The sequence below is a fragment of the Bombus affinis genome, chromosome 12 (assembly GCF_024516045.1).
Source record: "Bombus affinis isolate iyBomAffi1 chromosome 12, iyBomAffi1.2, whole genome shotgun sequence".
NCBI classification, from domain to species: Eukaryota; Metazoa; Arthropoda; class Insecta; order Hymenoptera; family Apidae; genus Bombus; species Bombus affinis.
Window position 1 is genome coordinate 6,888,656 of NC_066355.1, and position 18,058 is coordinate 6,906,713.

At 35.8% G+C, this 18,058-nt stretch overlaps 1 protein-coding gene and 1 long non-coding RNA gene across 3 annotated transcripts in view; one reads left to right on the plus strand and one right to left on the minus strand.

Annotated features, from left to right (window-relative positions):
* The window catches only part of LOC126922648 (uncharacterized), an 85,485-nt gene that overhangs the window by 45,738 nt on the left and 21,689 nt on the right, over positions 1-18,058 (minus strand). The window lies entirely within an intron of this gene.
* Positions 4,379-18,058, plus strand: part of LOC126922566 (neuropeptide CCHamide-1 receptor-like) — a 189,286-nt gene continuing 175,606 nt past the window's right edge. Inside the window, exons 1-3 of one of the 2 annotated variants that reach the window (XM_050735283.1) lie at positions 4,482-4,630; positions 5,765-5,843; positions 5,922-6,863. The gene's annotated coding sequence lies outside the window, so the exon portion shown is untranslated. Of the gene's footprint in view, positions 4,631-5,764; positions 5,844-5,921; positions 6,864-18,058 lie in introns of both variants that reach the window. The other variant, XM_050735287.1, reaches the window with a different exon arrangement.

Genomic DNA, 18,058 nt, shown 5'->3' on the forward strand with positions numbered 1-18,058 from the left:
GTGTTTATAAAAAAAGAAAACATTTGATACTTTATTTTATGTGCTCAGCAGTTCTAAAGTATATAGACTTTATAAGTATATAGACTAGGTATATAGACTAAGTATATAGACTAGTATATAGATATAAAATGTATTTTAATCAAAGAGTTATTTAAATGAACCTGCAAGCTTTTTATTCTTTATAATTGCCATAACTGCGTATAATAGAATATTACGATACAATTACATTGACATTTAGAAACCAATATGGAATAATTAATATAAATTATTAATAATTATATATAATGATTAATGGAATTATTAATTGCATATCTGCTACTATTTTGTAATTACGTATCTTCAGATTTTCCAATTTGCAATATAAATTAAATTCAAGAGCAAACTGGGTATATCCAAGCTTAATTTTCCCCTCCGTTTAAATTTTTTAAATATTTGAAAAATTTCTAATTATCGATATCTCGTTTACACTGTACAATTCATTATACTATACGCCCATGAAATGAAAGGTTTGAAGTTTTCCCAATAGAAATAAATGTTTGAGGAAGTATAATTGTATGAAACGTTAAGGATCGAGGATCTAAAGAGATCATTTAAATGTATAATTATTTATTGATTCTACAAGAAACATAGTTAGTGCTGTTTCCGATTTTTAATTTATTATTGCGTACATTTCTGTAAAATTCTAGTTAACCAAAAGCGTCCAGATACTTGTGAATGGTAGTGTATGTACTCTAGTAAGGAAAAAAAAAAAAAAAAAAAAAAAAGAAAAAGGATAAAGGAAGCTAACAGGGAACGAGGGAAAAATGAATCAACGTTTATTTTAAATTCTGTATGGTAACTTTTCAGTGCAGCCGCTCGAAGTTTCCCGCGATTAATTTACACGATGTCGAGTTAGTAGAACTTCGCCGCTGGTTCAAATCCATAACTTTCGGTATGACGGCTGTGGTTTTATCGCACTCGACGCGACAGTAGTTTGTACGTAGCCTATCTGTTGGAAATTATTGAAGAGGAATTAAAGCAATCCTGATGCGTGCAATGATTGAAACCTATGTTATTATCGAAGTTAAAATGTCTCGATAATAGTATTATGCCATTTTTCTCTAACGCTATGAAAAGACGCCTTGTTGTGTTTCATAGAGGTCGCGTGTACAAAAGAGAAACTAAAAACATAGGAGTTAATTGAAACGAAGTAAAACTGGGAAGTGTATCAAAGAAACCAAAATCTCGGTATATTTTTAATTATGTTAATTGAAGCTAATTCTATTATGAGCTACGAATGTTTATGCATATTTATATTTTTGATATAATTAAAGACATCAAGTTTAATTACAGCTTAATTAAAGATTTCGCTCACTGAACATTATAACGAGTACTATATTCTGAATATTTTATATTATACTTTTGTTTATTGCGTTTTCTTTACATACTCATTTTTGCATACTAATAACTTATAACAATAATAACTTATAATGTTACTAGTAAGTTTAATTATACAAGGAGACTTTGTAACTGCATTACAACGTCTCTATACAAATTAAAATGATACTATTTGCTCCGCGCGTTAAGAGTTATGCATAGTTACGAAGGAAACAATTCCGCGGTCAATTTCGGAATCAAAGTGACATGGTATGTACACGATACGACCTATCGGGTTCGATGATGCCATTTTCACGCTACAATCGATGCAATCAAGAGCATTTAAGTTGACCAGAGCGTCGTTGGAATACCAAACGATTCCGTTACCTTATGCCAACCACTATCCGTTAAATCGCAAACGTCGATTCGTAGTATTCTGGTCGAAATGAGACAGACATTATGCAATTCACTCACAGAATTTTTCGAGGTATTTGGTTTTTAGCAATCTTCATGTAGTTTCCGATTTTTTAGAGAAATTCTTGATATTTTGTTTCTTTTATTGCTATTGGTTAATTCGTAATAGATAGTTCAACTGACCAGAAATTTACGATATCACAACATTGTCGCACTTTGCGCGCAATCACCGTTATTCCCGATATATGGTAACTGATGTCCTCTCATAGAGTCGGGAATGGTATTCTAAAAGAAATTCTGTGTCTGCGCCGTTCTAGTCGTAATTCGACGAAAGTATGCATTTCAAAACAACAAATCTCATGAAAGAACAGGTGTTATTACGGTAACATTTTCCTCTCATCGAATTCCAATTGAAAATGTCAAATTTCTTTGCATGGCGCTTCCACAGGCATTCTTTCAGAAGTATATCCCTAATATTTTTTTTCTAATTTAGCAGCAATTGCTAGGCTGGATTAACGATAGGTATTAAACTCATAAATAAGACCTTTACTACGGTTCACGGTACGGATATTGAATCCCCTGGTAAAACTTCGAGAAATATTGACAATACGTTTTATGTCTTTTTATAGTATTCCAATGGATATAATGTCCGCCATTTTTTTTCAATTTACGTGTCTTTAGGAACACCGGGAGACCATGATATATTCCAAAGTGATTTTATCCCACATATTTTTTCGAATTTAATTAAGTGATACTTTACATGCATAGAAATGGTATTTTACGATGGCTTAATAAAAATTTCCTTTTGGAACCATGAAAAAGTAGACGTTCTTTTAATATCCATTTCCTTTGGTTATATCACGTAAATAAGTGCCATCTATGCTGCAATTTCATCGTAAAAGCAAGCCAAACTTTTCAGTTGAGTATTCGACGAGAGAGTTGAAGATAGCTTCCGTTAGCTAACACTACCTCCATCTGGTGGCCGTTACATACATACATTATTCCCAACGCGGGAGATTCTGATCGATGAAACCCAGAATCAGCGCGCTCCATTATCCCTCCTGGATAAGAACAATCGCACCTTTCTCTACCGCAAGAGTAAAATACCAACGATAAAACACGAATCTGAATATCCCACATGTCTTCCATGAAAAGTAAGCTTCGAACGCCATCTGATACACGCTTGATCCAGGAAAAACAAGCGAAATTTTTGCCAGCTTTTTGTTACTGACATCTACGAAACGACACACTTTAGCATTTGCTGGCTGTCCGTAATTTGTCGAATAACTTTCGAATTAACCATGCAAATTTTTCGCTCGACGTGATTTGTGTGCTAGTTTTAAAGTTACTCACTCGTACAGCGATAATACCTCAAAATTGCTCCTCGCTAAGTTTACTTACAAAATTGCTATCTCGCCATACAACAGATTAAACCGACAGATCTATAATCGGCTTATGTTTGTACCGTGATAAAAAAGTTTGCTCGTATAATCGGTTAGCCAAACGAACGAGGGCGTAAGGTCCTCGCGGCGCCTGTTTCGCTGTGGATTCGTTTAGTGCCGCAAGAGAAACAAACAGTTGCTTTTTCCGTCGCAGTAAATTCATTCGTTTCACGGATCACTGTGTAGCTATGCATATATGGCCAGGTGGGAAAAGCACGAAACTAGTTTGAAATGGTAGGCAGTTTCTTTGAAAGAGCTATGCCCCACTCGACCGGAATTATAAAATCAGAGTCGAGTGTTTGCACCAAATATTTGGTCGGAGAACGAAATGGCAGGGAGGAGAGAAAGAGAGAGAGAGAGAGAGAGAGAGAGAGAGAGAGAGAGAGAGAGAGAGAAAGAGAGAGAGAAAGAGTGAGGGATGGGGAGAGGGGCGAGAAAACGCCTCCATTCGAGGCCACACGGTGTACACTTCACTGATCCATATTTCAGAAGACGGCCAACTTTCGTGTATTCAAAATTCAAACACATGTTCGAATCGAGTCGCGATTTCGTGAAAGCGGTGCTATTATGTAATCCATGATATTACCATCGTTGAAACACCAATATCGAACCACAGGGACGATATTTCATATTCCATCAACAAGTCTTTTCGAATATTGCATTTTTATTTGCCTCCTGGTGTTATGTAACAACATGTTCTGTAATTCAAGTCGAGTGGTTTTCCCAGATACGAAAATTGTATTTGACGTCGTTCAAGGGAACACACTAACTTTAGAGTTTGAAACAGTGAATTTGTTTTTTGTAATTTTTCTGAAATTACTGATATCAGTTCAAATTTGTGACAAAATTACGGAAATAAATACGCGGGAAATTCTTAATTTTTATTCTAACATTTCTCTTAGATATTTTCGAAACTATGGTTCTTTACCCGGTCGTTATAACATCTACGGAACTATTGGTGAATTTGTTCAAGAAGAAATATATTTTACACAATGCACTCTACAATGTAGAACAGGATTTAAATCATGATTTATTCAGTTATTCACGACTTCCTTATTCTCTCTCCATCCTCTTTATTGCTTAATCCTTCATTGTGTCATCGGTATTTAACAATTTGTAAATCGTATTTGCGTATTATGTGGTTGAAATAGCGGTTCAAGTAACCGCAAAATGAGTTCCATTTACCACTGTTGAAGGCGATTAAGAAATTTTAATTAAGGCCAACTACGATGGTACGTATGGACGTTTGAATATTCGCACAGTGGATAAATTCCCGGCGACGAGGACTCGTTCAAGCATGTCAACTCTTTATCTTAAACCGTTTTAATTACGATGGGACACGGAGTGGAATCCGCTAAGTCGATATGTGCAGATGGCATTGACGTGCACCTCAATACAACTACGATCACGTGAATGAAGTAAGTCTGTTCGTGGCTCCTTATTCTACTGCGAGAGTCCTTGCGTTTTGAGTATTCTCAGAAGAATCATAATGCAACGAAACGTAGCTATTAACACGCTTTTTAGCTTCAATAATTCTTATACAAGGTATTTTCTATTTTGTCGTTAAAAAGGTAAGGGAATTTTCAAGCGAAAATAAGAGAAATCTGTTGTAGCGAATTTCACAGTAAACGCTTTATTACAAAGTTATCAGCCAATATCGAACACAGTTTGAAATATAAAATATGCGCATGGGAACAAATTTGTTGTTGCAGAATATATAAAAGTAACAACGCAGGAAGAATTAACACAACTAATTAATAAGTTAGTTGTTGATATTTGATAATATTCTCGCGATATCTTCAACATAATAAATTTGATTTATTTATTTATGATTTATGACGAGTTGGTCGACTATTTTTACACATTTATGGGAATTTTCAAGCTGCAAAAATACACAGAATATAAAACATAAAAAATGTATTTGAGTATTTTATTTACAAGTTCATGTCAGGTCTCACTAACGAAATGTTGTTATTTGTTATATTTAATAAATAAAATAATTCTCTACCTCGGGTGCATTTTTTAAATCAATTTTATATCCATAAAAAATATGCATTTGCATAAATAGTTTACTGCTAAATTTTATGTAATATCTTTTTCTTATTTTCACTTGTAGATTATGCTCTCATAGTTTGACTAAAAAAATGGAAAACACCCTATGTGCGATACATATATCACATAAGCGAATTATAACTCGGCTAACATTTCTCACACGTTAATTTGGAAAAATATCGGCAATCGTACAGCAATAGAGTCAATAGGGGATCTTTTCGCTTGAAAGATCGACGAGCAACTTTTTAATTCGCTACAATCTGCAGTTGTTTCAATATTTAACCGTATCGTGATTCGTTTTAGTCCGTTTGTATACAATCTGTATGAAACAGAATCATAAAGCTTTTAATCCTGTTCAAGCAATCTAATGAACCATAATGGCATGCATTCCTTTATTGTGAATTCTGCCGTAAAAACAATAGATGTTATGAATATTTCTCATACTCTTTCTCGATTTACGTGCACATGGATTAATAAATATCTATAATAATTGCTTCGAGAACCTAAACACCCACGGAAGATATCAATTTGGGCCAGAAAAAGAACTCCACCAGTGAAAAACAGCATCGATCTCAAAAAGTAAAATTCTAGCAGTAAAAAGAAAACAGCAGACGCGTAACAAAAAGGACGATCTAACAATAAAAATAAATGTTTAAGTGGGCGTAACAATATCAGGAGGATTTTAGAAATGAGAGAGACACTTTGACGATTACGAATAGAAGAAATTACAACAATACCAGGAAATAGTAGAAAAACCAACGTAAAGATACAAAATCAAACGGATATCATCGATCAAAAGGCGCAGAGATTGCTAAAAGAGATTGCAACGATAAATGAAGGTATTGGAGAAGAAAATTCTATCGACGAAAGAGATAGAAAGAAAGAAAGAACGTGAAAAGGAGAGGGGCGAATTGCACGATGTCTTGACTCGGAAACGATCTGCAAATTCCTAAGATATTCTAGGGTTTATAGGGGCGTATGCCAGAAATCCAAGGACGACTTAAGGTACAATGGAATTGAACTATAAAGTTTTCAACGCGAAAGTACGATAGTACCATCTACGTATACATGTTACACATCGATATCATGTTATGCGTGTAACTGAATGTCGCTTGCATCCGCCCATCACCTTCTGCCATTACAATTATATTAACTTTCCATGAATATCATCGCAATAAATCAAGAATCTATTTAATGCACCGTAGCTGTAACATTTCTATGCGAACTTATATTCAGCGATTCCTTATCGGTAGAATATATTAATTTCCATCGAGATCTGATCGATGGAATGAATTATGCTTGGTTACCGCGTGACGGCCACCTCGACATCAACGTGGTAAACGACGTCAATGGTGAAACTCGATCAGGTTGATCGAAATCGAAGGATCACCGATTCACAGGGGTAGCTTGCTATATCGCGACCGGTCGACGGCCGGTGGGGGTTGCTTCCTGGGTCGCACTTTCTGGTGTGGGTAGAGCAACCACCGCCAGTAGTATCGCGGTGACGAGCAGACGCGGTTGTCTTCTACCTTTCTCGCCGATTTCTTGGTTTTCGTTCAGTATCCGCTACGGCCACCCTCGAAACGACGTTCATCAATCGTAAGTAAATTGTCACTATTCTACGACACGTAAATTCCTCGAGACATTTGAATCTTCCCTCCCGGATTTTCGCTCCGTTTGTCACTTTGCCTCCTTTTGTCCTTTCGCGCGTCTTGTGTGATCAATGACGGGACGTGGAAATCAAGCGTAGATCAAAGTAAAAGTGAGGAAAAGTTTGTGTAACGATACTCTGCTCTATTGATATTTCTAGGTATGTGTGGAATTTCTGGCGCTCAATTCAAAAATAAAAGCTGCACGTTCGATCGGTAAAACAGTCGATCAACTCCTAACGTTCCGACGCAGTTACGTTGCACAAAGTGTACATTTTAATCGATAAACTTGCATGTATCGCGTAAATGATGTTTTTGTAAAAACGGTGCGTGCTTTTCATCGATTTTATTGGCTACGGGCAATCTGTTCCATAGAGTCTATTTAGATTAAACCACAGTTTTTCGTCGCGTGAGACCAGACCGCAGCATCTAACAATGCGATGTCTATAGTCACGTCATTGCATTACACGCCCCCCTCGTCGGTTAAACGATCAATTTTAATTACGCGCACGAAATTGTGCCGCTAATTTAACGAGTAACTGACATGCCAGATCTCGTCACTAATCTTCTTGTTCGACACTCAATGATGTCTCCTTCGTTTTATTCAAATTATATGCAAATACGCGTTGGATAGTTATCGCTCCGACGAAGTTACCGCGCGGACCACGACATCTATGTTCGATATCAACGTGAAAATTCAACGACACGAACTTTGAATCGGACACAAGAGGTTAGGAATTTGCAGTTTGCTTTGCATTTTCTAACTAATATAACTAGACAGAAGCTGAACTATCTAAGGATGATAGAGCGGATGACTATTTCTGGAAATTGAATTATTATTTTATCGCTAGATAAAAAGAAACATTCACTGGCGAACACTCCCTTACCCTCACGCAGGCACTAGCTGTACACACATGCACATATCTTAACCTAAGCCTACGTGTCTCGTAAGAACTGTACCATCTCGTTGTTGTCTGCTGATTTTAAAACTAAACAGAAGCTGTATTCCTTTAAACTATTTACAATGTAACATTTATCCTAACTCATACATTAACGCTACAATTAATAAATTCAAAGAACGCCGTGTCGCGGATAGCAGAGCGTAGGTAGAGATTTCTACCAAAGCTATTAGTCGAGAAATTCTGATTAATTAACATTACAAGTGGCAATTTCCTAGAGAGAAACAAATCAGAATTATTTTGTCGAGGACTGTTACGTGTCAGAGTACGTAGGGGTATTTTGTAATTTGCATTTATCCGGTATAACTTAATATATGGAAATTTATATTTTTATTCGTGTTTTTAAATTTTGTTCATTATATTTGTCTTAATCTTGTTTCGATTAAGATTTTCATTAGAATATTTCTATACGAGTCTACCGTGTTATCTGTTTGACAGATTCAATAACAAATTAGGATTGTTCTTTCGAAATAGAATTGTGACACGTTGAATAGGAAATTTTCTAACTTGCATCCTTGTGGTGAAAAATTTATATGCTTTTCAATCTGAAAATTTTACTTAAAGGAAACTCGCCTTTCCTTTAGAACTTATGCTTTTCGTTGAATTTTGATCGATTTTCATTGTGAATTACTACGCTAATTTTGTGCAGAGAAACAAACACAGATTTGTTCTTTTGATAGAGATCTGTTTTATGTTAAATAGAAAATTCCTACGTAAAGGTTTCGTCCATGGCATTTTCCTACCGTCTTGATCGTTGAACCTCGATCGATAGAACGCCTCTAACGATATTTTAACATTCCGGTTATTTTCATAATTGAACGTTCCACGGGGGAATGATTCTCCATGACTTATTATCGTGTTTGGCCTCCTTGCTTCCGTGACGATCAATATTTGGATCGTCGCGATGCTTAAGGTTAGATTAACTCGTATTTTTATGCGTCCCCAGCTCGCGTTATCGGATCGCGCACCTTTTACGACCAATTTCCCGTTTCTTTCCGGCATTCTGCACCCGATCGCCACATTTACGGCGTCGAATCGATGAAAATGTAACACAAAGGTTGCAAAGACGGACGACGAATTACGTAACACAAAGGTTGCCAGCACCGACGAAGAATTCCGTGATGTATTCAGACAACGCGTAAGAAACCGACTCGTTCTCTCTCAGAAGCACTTTCGATTAATTTAACATCGAACTGGTCTATGAAAGGCTTTCAGAAATTACATTATTTAGGAAACCGGTGGTGAGATGCATTCGCGATTCGAACGAGATCAAAGGAATTTTCTCGAATCTTCTAATTCGATTTTAGAAAAATACGATCGCGAGCTGCCTTTATTGTTACATCCTTGCGTTCGTAGTGTCGCACGTATATTCTAAAAGTGTCACAACTGAAAACTATGAGGAAAGAACACGATAAGTTTCTTATTTTCTTTTGATAAAAAACAGCTTTATAATTCAGTACGCCGTCGATCAGCCTATTACCACAATTGCTTTTTGACTCTGGAAGTAAACATACGTTTCCCCATCCTCTTCGCAAATTTTCGAAATTTATCTTGTTTCATTCGTTTATTCATACGGGCAATACTCTTTGGTTTAAGCATAATCAACACGAACATACATTTATCAACGTTTTACGGTTTTATCCACTTTACCCTGAAACACGTGAGTATCTCGAGAACAATAAAACAGATATTACACGATTTCGAGGGGTTTATCATGGTGATATTTATTTCACCCCGAAGAGTCCTTGAAAAGCCCTATATTTTCTTATTCCACGTTCCTGCAACCACCATACAACATCAAAACATTTTCAGAACATTACCTGCTTCTACTACTACGTACTTTCCGCATAAAATATTATCGAAATATTAAATCTCAAACTTGATATATCGACATAATTGGCGTTATCCATTTCTCCTGTAGACTTTATACATCATTGATGGTTCTAAAAAGAGCTGTTTATGCGAGTACGTGTGTATGCACCGAAATACTATCCCTGAAACGACTAGTCGTTTCTAGATGTTTAATACAACTTCGCATTCTTCTTAAGAATTAATGTCCGGATATGGGTTTATGCAAAAAATATAAATAAGAAGCGCTTCGACGTCAGTTATAAAAATATGAAAAAAAAAGAATATAGTTCCCATTTAAAAAACACAAGCGTTACTTTCACAGGGCTTTTCAAAGTTATTCCAGCATAAAATAAATATCGGCATAATATGACCCCGTCAAAATTGTATAACATTTGCCTGAAAATCAATTTTCTTGTCTCATCTATGGTTTTCGAAATATTTCCAGATAAAACTGACACACTGTATAATTGAAATATGGCGTTTGTCATACGTGATACAAAGACGAAGACGAATGTCAAGCGTTTTAAATGTATTCTTATAAACGTGGGCAACGATTTACAGAAAAAGCGTAGCTGGCGCGTGAGCGAGTGGCGTGGTCACATATACGTTTAACACAACTAAATATCGGATGTATAGAATAAGGGAAATTTTCTGAATGTCCCCGGAGAAACATCGAGCTCCGATAGCTGCAGAATTTCCCAGCAATTTATAATATAGTCGTTTGCAATTTTGAAGACAAATGTAGTAGCATTGGCAATGAATCTATGCGGTTCCAACGTAAACAACCCGAGAGACGTTAAAAGCAAATCGTAGTTTTAAAAAATTGCTGCAGCGGGGTCGCCAATTTTAGAAACAACAAAACGAAGAATTCTATGTTGAGAGAACAGTGTTCGAGATGCGGGACAAACAGAACGGTATAGAGTTCTCTGTTAGAGGATTTTAAAAATTTGCCGACAGTCTAGCGATAATGGCGATATTCTTGTAGCTGCTTCGCAATTTGGTAGATTAGGCGTAAATATAATTATTAAGACAAAGTACTATTTTTATATTCTCATTTTATATCTCCGATTTTCTTTTAATCTCTCTTTGGCTGTTTTCTTATCTAAACTCTGTTGAAAGGATTGAAAGTGAATTAATAGATGACGTACGCTAAGAACTACTCTACTCAAAATCTCAGTCTGTATCGTAAAATCATTTGCAGTGTACATGGAATCGAATAACAAGTGATACAATAATAATATAAATATCAGAATTGATGAAAATTGAGATCAAGAAATAGAAGTATAAAAAGAATATTAATTATGTTACATCAGATGGACGAGAGACTTCATCGTCTAACGTTTTAAACGAAATAACAATTCTTAAACGTTTCGATAATTTCTTAGTGATTCTTCAATTTTAATCAAGTTATCATGTTTCTGTTATCTCAATTTGTATACATGTCTGACATGTTAGTGCACGTTCCATTCGAGATCGGAAGCGGAAAATTACTTTGCGCGCGATCCAAATCAAACGTGAATCTGGCGAATCGGTCAGTTAAACGTACGTTGAACTTAATTATAAATAGGTGCAACGTCTTTCGTCGTTCGATGTTCTGCGTTAGAAATTACGACGATGCATGCATTGAATTTTATTCGGCTTTTTCGGATAACAACGTTTATACACGTGTTTCATATTTATGGAATTTTGATTACGCCTTTATGGGTACCTACGTGAGCTATACTCTCATTAAATCAAATGGGTGCCGTGTAAACCAAACGAGATTAGCTGAACGTCGTTTTGGAGCAAAGAGACTTTAAATTGCGATTATTTCCACATAACATGCAGAAAATCGTTTTCCCTAAGTCTAATCCTTGAACGAGGTGGCACGAACCTTCGTAATATCGTGACTGTTTAAGAACACGATAATTTTTTCCTCGAGAATGAATAATACAATCGTGTTGTTTGATTTTCTACATTGTGATCGATAAACTTCGCAAATGTTGGACGATAATTTTGAGCTAAATTAATCGACATCGATAATATGGTGAACGATAATGTTACGATCAGCGTGCAAACCACTAGTTTGTTCGATTTCTTTCTCGTAGAGTTTATTGGATGACAAACCTTTTAATAATTCACGTTCCCTTTGTCAGAGATGGAAGAAAGGTTGTAATCAAACCTTTTCGCATCATCTTTTGGATTCTTCTTTTCTGGCAGATTTAAATGATAATTTAATATTATTTGTCGTTGTTGATTTATACATCAAAGTTCAGAAGCACATAAGCTTGTTTCGAATAGAACATAATATAACTGGGAAATTAGAAATGGAAACCAGGCCAATTTTATTCTACGTTAAAGCTATCGTGCAATATCGCGATACATTTTTTTTCAATAATTAATATGCAGTAAAACAGATGGTTTCTGTATGTTTGAAACATTGTGATACACATTTTATATAAACAATTTCAATTTCGTATAATATACATATCCAAAAAATATACATCGCTGTCCATGAGTACTAGGACACGTACAGAAAGTTAAGTAAGCCTCGGAAACTTTATTTTAACACTTTCACATCCTGTAGCATTAACGTGTTGTCCAATGCAGACCAAGTGTCCGGTGACACCACGTTGGTATTACGAGCAAATCGATCCTTTGCGTAAACTTTACGAATTTGAAACTCCGGTTGCTGATTAAAATTACTAGGAAATTTGTACACGTTGATAATATTTATGAACGAGGTCGTATGTTGAGTTCACAAGACGACAATAAGTTACAGTGATATTCATCATTTACCAATTTCAAAATGTACCTTTCCTACCTTATTTGACGCATCTAACAGTCATCTATAACAGTCTCGCGTTCCCTTAGCCTATCACGACAGCAACCATATCGAAGATAATATCGGAATATGAGTCGCGTGTTCGTTTGCACTGGCAATAAAAGGGCAGGAATTACCTGGTTTCAGAAGAAACAAACCGTATCAAAGCCTTGGATTTTTTTTTCTTATTTTTAATCTCGTCGAGGAGTATCGCATTTATTAGTCGTTGCCACGTTCTATGTAGCTTATTCGTCGGGAAATTTTGCTGTAACAGAGCGCGAAACGCGTTATCAGAAGCGTTAACGTTAAGTAAGAAATAAAAACGAGTTACGGTTTCTTTACTGTTTAGCGACTTAATTTGCTGCGGATGAAACAACTTTGTTCAAGTATATATTCTAGGAGGAAAGAAGTTTTCTATAAAAAGCAAAGTTTCAACAAGGGGAAACTGAACGATCTACGATCCTGAATGGATTTAATAAGTTTCGTACGGGTGGTAAAAGAAAAGAGCAAAAGGATAGTAACCCTAAATCTTGAGATAAACTGGTAATGTCGGCAAAAATCCCCTTTGTATACGTTCCACGCGAGAATTTCATAGATTATCCTGCGAAATGAGAATTAACGTGCGCCGAAATCTAGAAGAGCAACAAAACAGCGTAGGAAAAAACGAAAGAATACAAAAAGCATTTGAAGATAAATATACCAGGTCCGGAACTTACGTTCAGCTTTGATTTCCTCTAATTGAGTCGGCGATTTGTACAACTTCAATTTCGCTACCCGTTACAGCTGGTTTATTTTCGACCTAATTTCCAATGTCAACAGAAGCTACGAGAATAAAAAAGCGAGACTTTTTTAGTTCAGTTTTTTCCTCTAGCTCAATTTTGCGAAAATTCGTATCGTTCTCGAAAAAAATAGAAACTATTACAAACAATTTTTATTATTTTCTTTCGAATAGAACGGGATCAGGTTCGGTTCTGTTTGATTCTAGTACCATTTGCACGCGCAAAATCCACCCTTTACGAGCTTCGGCCGAGATCTTGCCTTCAAGGTAACCCTCGAATTACGCGACCGGTTGTAAAACAACACTTCTCCAGCAACCGTGCCTTTTTCTGCAGAACGATTCGTAGAAGCAAAACTTTTTCAACCTTTTTTATAGATGGTTTTCGCGTTTAATTCTCAGGGAGCGTGAATTTTAATGTCGACATCTTCTTGACCCTTTTCAACCCCTTCAAGCGACCCTCTTGCCAGCGAAACGTTCGTCAGAGGTTAAGAATCTACGCGAATCCGTGGATTCGAGCAATAAAAGCGAAAGCCACTCCTCGAAGGAACGTCATTTCCAACCAGCCGTCCTTTTACATTCCGATTTTTGTTTTAACGTTGCGCCTTAATTATCGCGATTTAATTTATTTCAGCGTTACCTTGTCGTTCAAGCTGGTCCAGTTTCGAAATGTTACGGCTTGCCAGGGTTGTCGCGTGACGTTCGAATCTATAGCTTCGATAAGAAAGTTTCTTTTAGCAGGAACATGAATGATTCATCCTATGACCGCAAGAGTCATCATTCTCGCCACGACAATTGCGGTTGAGTGATTAAAACGGTTGAATGAGTTCCAGCGAAAATTCACGAGAGAAGATTCTGAGGATTTATGGCAGTTCGGAATTCCGTTCGTCCAGAGAGAATCAACGTTCTCACGATCCGACGTCTTTAGGATTCTTCTCGCTATGGAACGTGCTGACTTTCAGGTCGTTGAAAATTTCACTTGGCACAAACAGCCGAATTCCGGATGGTAATTTATTGAATTTTTGACGCGAGCGAATCTCCAATATTTTCGTCCAGACATTTTCATCCTTTGGTTATCGAACTAAAACTTTCGAAATTTTGTTGCTCTTTTTCTACTAGTTTAAAGCATACGAAATGTCATGTATTCAAATGAAGATCTAGTTGGACATGATTTAGGACAATATACTTTTTCAACGACTTATCTTGTTTCGTTATTCCACTAGATGTTACAGGGTCCTCTAGCTATTATTAATATTACGAGGGAAATTTTACAACTTACAAAGTACCAGTATAGATAAATACTCTCGCATAACAATGACAAGTTTGATAATAAAACGAATGAAATTTTACGAGTACTTAGTATCTAGTGATGATATGCACGACCAACAAAATTTATCTCATACACGCGAAATGTGTATATACGTATAATATATAATAATTATAACAGCCAAATTACTGTACGTGGTCACAGTCCAAAAATCGTAAACTGTATTATTCACAGGTAAGGGAAACTGTTGGTAAAAAGTTTCTACTGATAAAAATTTCGTTCACGGAGGTAACCACGTATCTGTGTCCACGTATTTCATGTTCCTGGATATGTAGTTCACCGGTACATGACGTCTATGAGGAAGCATCGCTACAATACAATCCGATTTTCCCTACGTGTTACTCCTCTTTGTCTAATTCAACGCGTTCTTCTTTCGTTTTATTTCGTCTCTCCACGACGTCTGTCGTCTCGATTTTTGAGCAAGTCCAAGGATACCGACGTTAGATCGCGAGATAAAGGTTGCTGGACAGAAAAAGAGTATCTTGTTTAATTTACCCTCGATGATTAATCCATTCTCTGTCTGCAAAATGATTAATGGCCACGAAGAGGAGAAACTTTTTTCGTTCGCACTTAGACAGTGTACTTTCGTTTGCTATGATGTTGATCGGATAACTAAAACACACAAAGTTGCGAAATGGAATTGTGCAGGATGTTGATGATTTATCAGAAAGTTCGTTTGTTGATCGTTTACCACGCCGTACTCGATAAGTTAATTCCTCATCAGTTATGGATCGTTCGGAACTCTGTCAATTTTACTTTTTTATAGAAAAAAGGCAGATCCGTCTTAGGATCTAACAGACATTTTTTTCACTACTTTCGCAAATTAATTCTGCAGCTATAATCAAGCAAAAAATGTGGTATAATATAAATCCAGGTTGTTGGAAGCTTTATTAAAAAGGTATAATAAAAATACGAAACACGAAGTGGAAAATACTTTGACCTTTAATATGCACTTTTATATTAAAAAGAAAGGTACATCGAACAAATATTGATACACGTGTTTTGAATTAATACAGAGAGTTGATTGATACATTGAAATGAAGCACGATTAAAATGAGTTTTACGAGGAAATAAATTTAATCTTTTATCGTTATTAGGTTGGTATCGAACGGTGAACATTTTGAGATGGAGTATCTACACCAAACAAATAGTCTAATAGTCTGACTAGTGATTATAAATCTATTCTCATTTTATAGCACAGTGATCGCAAGTCCATTCCGTGACTTTTATTACAACTTTTAATGTCAAATAAATATTTTTTCCTTGATTGTAAACATATCGTATTACAACATAATGCGCTAGAAACGTTTGGTTATTGAATTTTAGGACACCCTGTACATAAACAATTAATACGCTTGTCGCTAAAATTATTTCGATATCAATTTATTTCGATATTAATTTCGTAAATCAAATTTCGCCATGCGATTGTACATATATGGAAATATTTGTATTTAACAATGCAAACTGGCGCTGTTGTAAAGATTGCTTTTATAAAAAGAAATGAACGTGTTTTTTCTGAAATTCGAATTACGGAACATGGAATATGGTGACACAACACAACGTGGGGGGAAAATAATTCTATGGGTCGAGGTTAATAAACATTGTCATGGAAGTGACAGCATAGGAGAGATGCGTAAATATACGTAATTCGATCCGAACAAAGGGAATTCGTTGGATAAAATAGAGATATAGTCGAGTAGTTTTTCGTACGTGATCGAAAAGTTATAAATATTTCGCGTCAGCTTAAGCTCCAGCTTGCTACCGGATTTGACGAAGATATCGAAACGTTCCCTCGATGAGGTTGCCGCGATGTACTTCGAATTACGATGGAAATGCAAATCGATCGACAGTCTAGCAACTAATTTAAACGTGGATTTCTTTCTTCCCCTTTAAACATTACCATTAAACCTGAATTTGATAGATTAATGTTACACGAGTGATGTTGTAGTTTCGTCAGAGTCGAAAGACTTTTGTGGAAATATGGTTTTTGATCAATCTTCTTCCAATTTTCGAAGGAACCCTGTTGGAATAAAGCTGAGTCTCATTTATATTTAAAAGAGGTTTTCACGGAGAGTAGGCGAGATCTAAAGATTTTCACAACAAAGCGTATCTTGGATCACCATAATTCTCCGTCGAAACGCTTTCGCCGCGAAAAAGAAAAAAAGAGCTGATTTATCAATCAGAAAACGTCAACTTGGTCGTCTTTTTCGAAGCTTATACGATCCATTGTAATCCTACCGAGCGAACTTCGCTGTAGTATGTATTTGAAACTCGAATAAAGTTCGGGATGCATGATAAAAAAAGCACTTCACCGTTCTCTTTCGATGTATGCCTTCGTCCCTTCTTTAGAATGGGATTTATTAATTTCTTTTTATCCACGAATCTTTCTAGAACGAAATGACGAGACGTGGAAAACCATTCCATCGTCCTTTTCCGATTTACAGTTGCTTCTCTCCTTTAAAATAAGATTTATTAAACTCCATGAGTCTTCGTAGAACAGAATGCTAAATCGTAGGATAAATTATATCGTAGAATAAATTATAGCGCGGACTGTTCGATTCATATTACATAGATTTTTCATTCTGAGTAGCGATAAAAATCATCGAGCAGCGAGGAGAAATTGAGTTTCATCGGCTGTAGCGATTCGTACGACGATTAAAAATATGAGGAGAAAAAATATTATTTGTTATGAACAACGTTAATTAGAAGCATATTTTTCATTTCATGTCTGATCGGTGATGTAATCATTCGTGTTCTTTGGTTGTTCCCGAGAAATGTTAAAGGGACGCTGTCGAATGAGATTAACGATGTCAGGAACGACGACGATCGTATATTCAAAGATCGTATCTTCAAAGGACGACACCAATTAACATAGACTAAGGGTGTAAGTTTCATCTAATTACATTGTGCTGCGTACAAGAATTAAAGGAATTAGTAGGTTATTTTATCGCGAAGAATTTGGATGCAACATTCTAATTGAAGATTACAACATTAGAAATTCAATAATTGGATGGTTGAAAGAAAATTCACAATTTGAAAAGTTAATTACTCATCGTTTTGTAAATTCGTCGCTGTTACTTTTCTGGAAATTTCAACGATATAAATGACGATATAAAGTAACGACTTTAAAGATACAACTTTAAAGTTGGACGCTTCGAACTTCGACTACTTTGGCACTGTTTTGCAGATTAAATATTCTCAACTGTTGTTTGTTCATTGTTAGAACTCATTACTAAAACAATTAATCCTCTGTTCTCTGGTTTATTTTTAACATACTAATTCATTACTACGAAACTCTCGATTATTTTAGTTATTCAAAGTGCTGCAAAGTTACTAATTTAGGTCAATAACAATATTCTTCGCTTCGACAAAACTTTCATCACAAGATTTTCTGATATAATACAATTGTATGCTGATTACTTTTCAAATT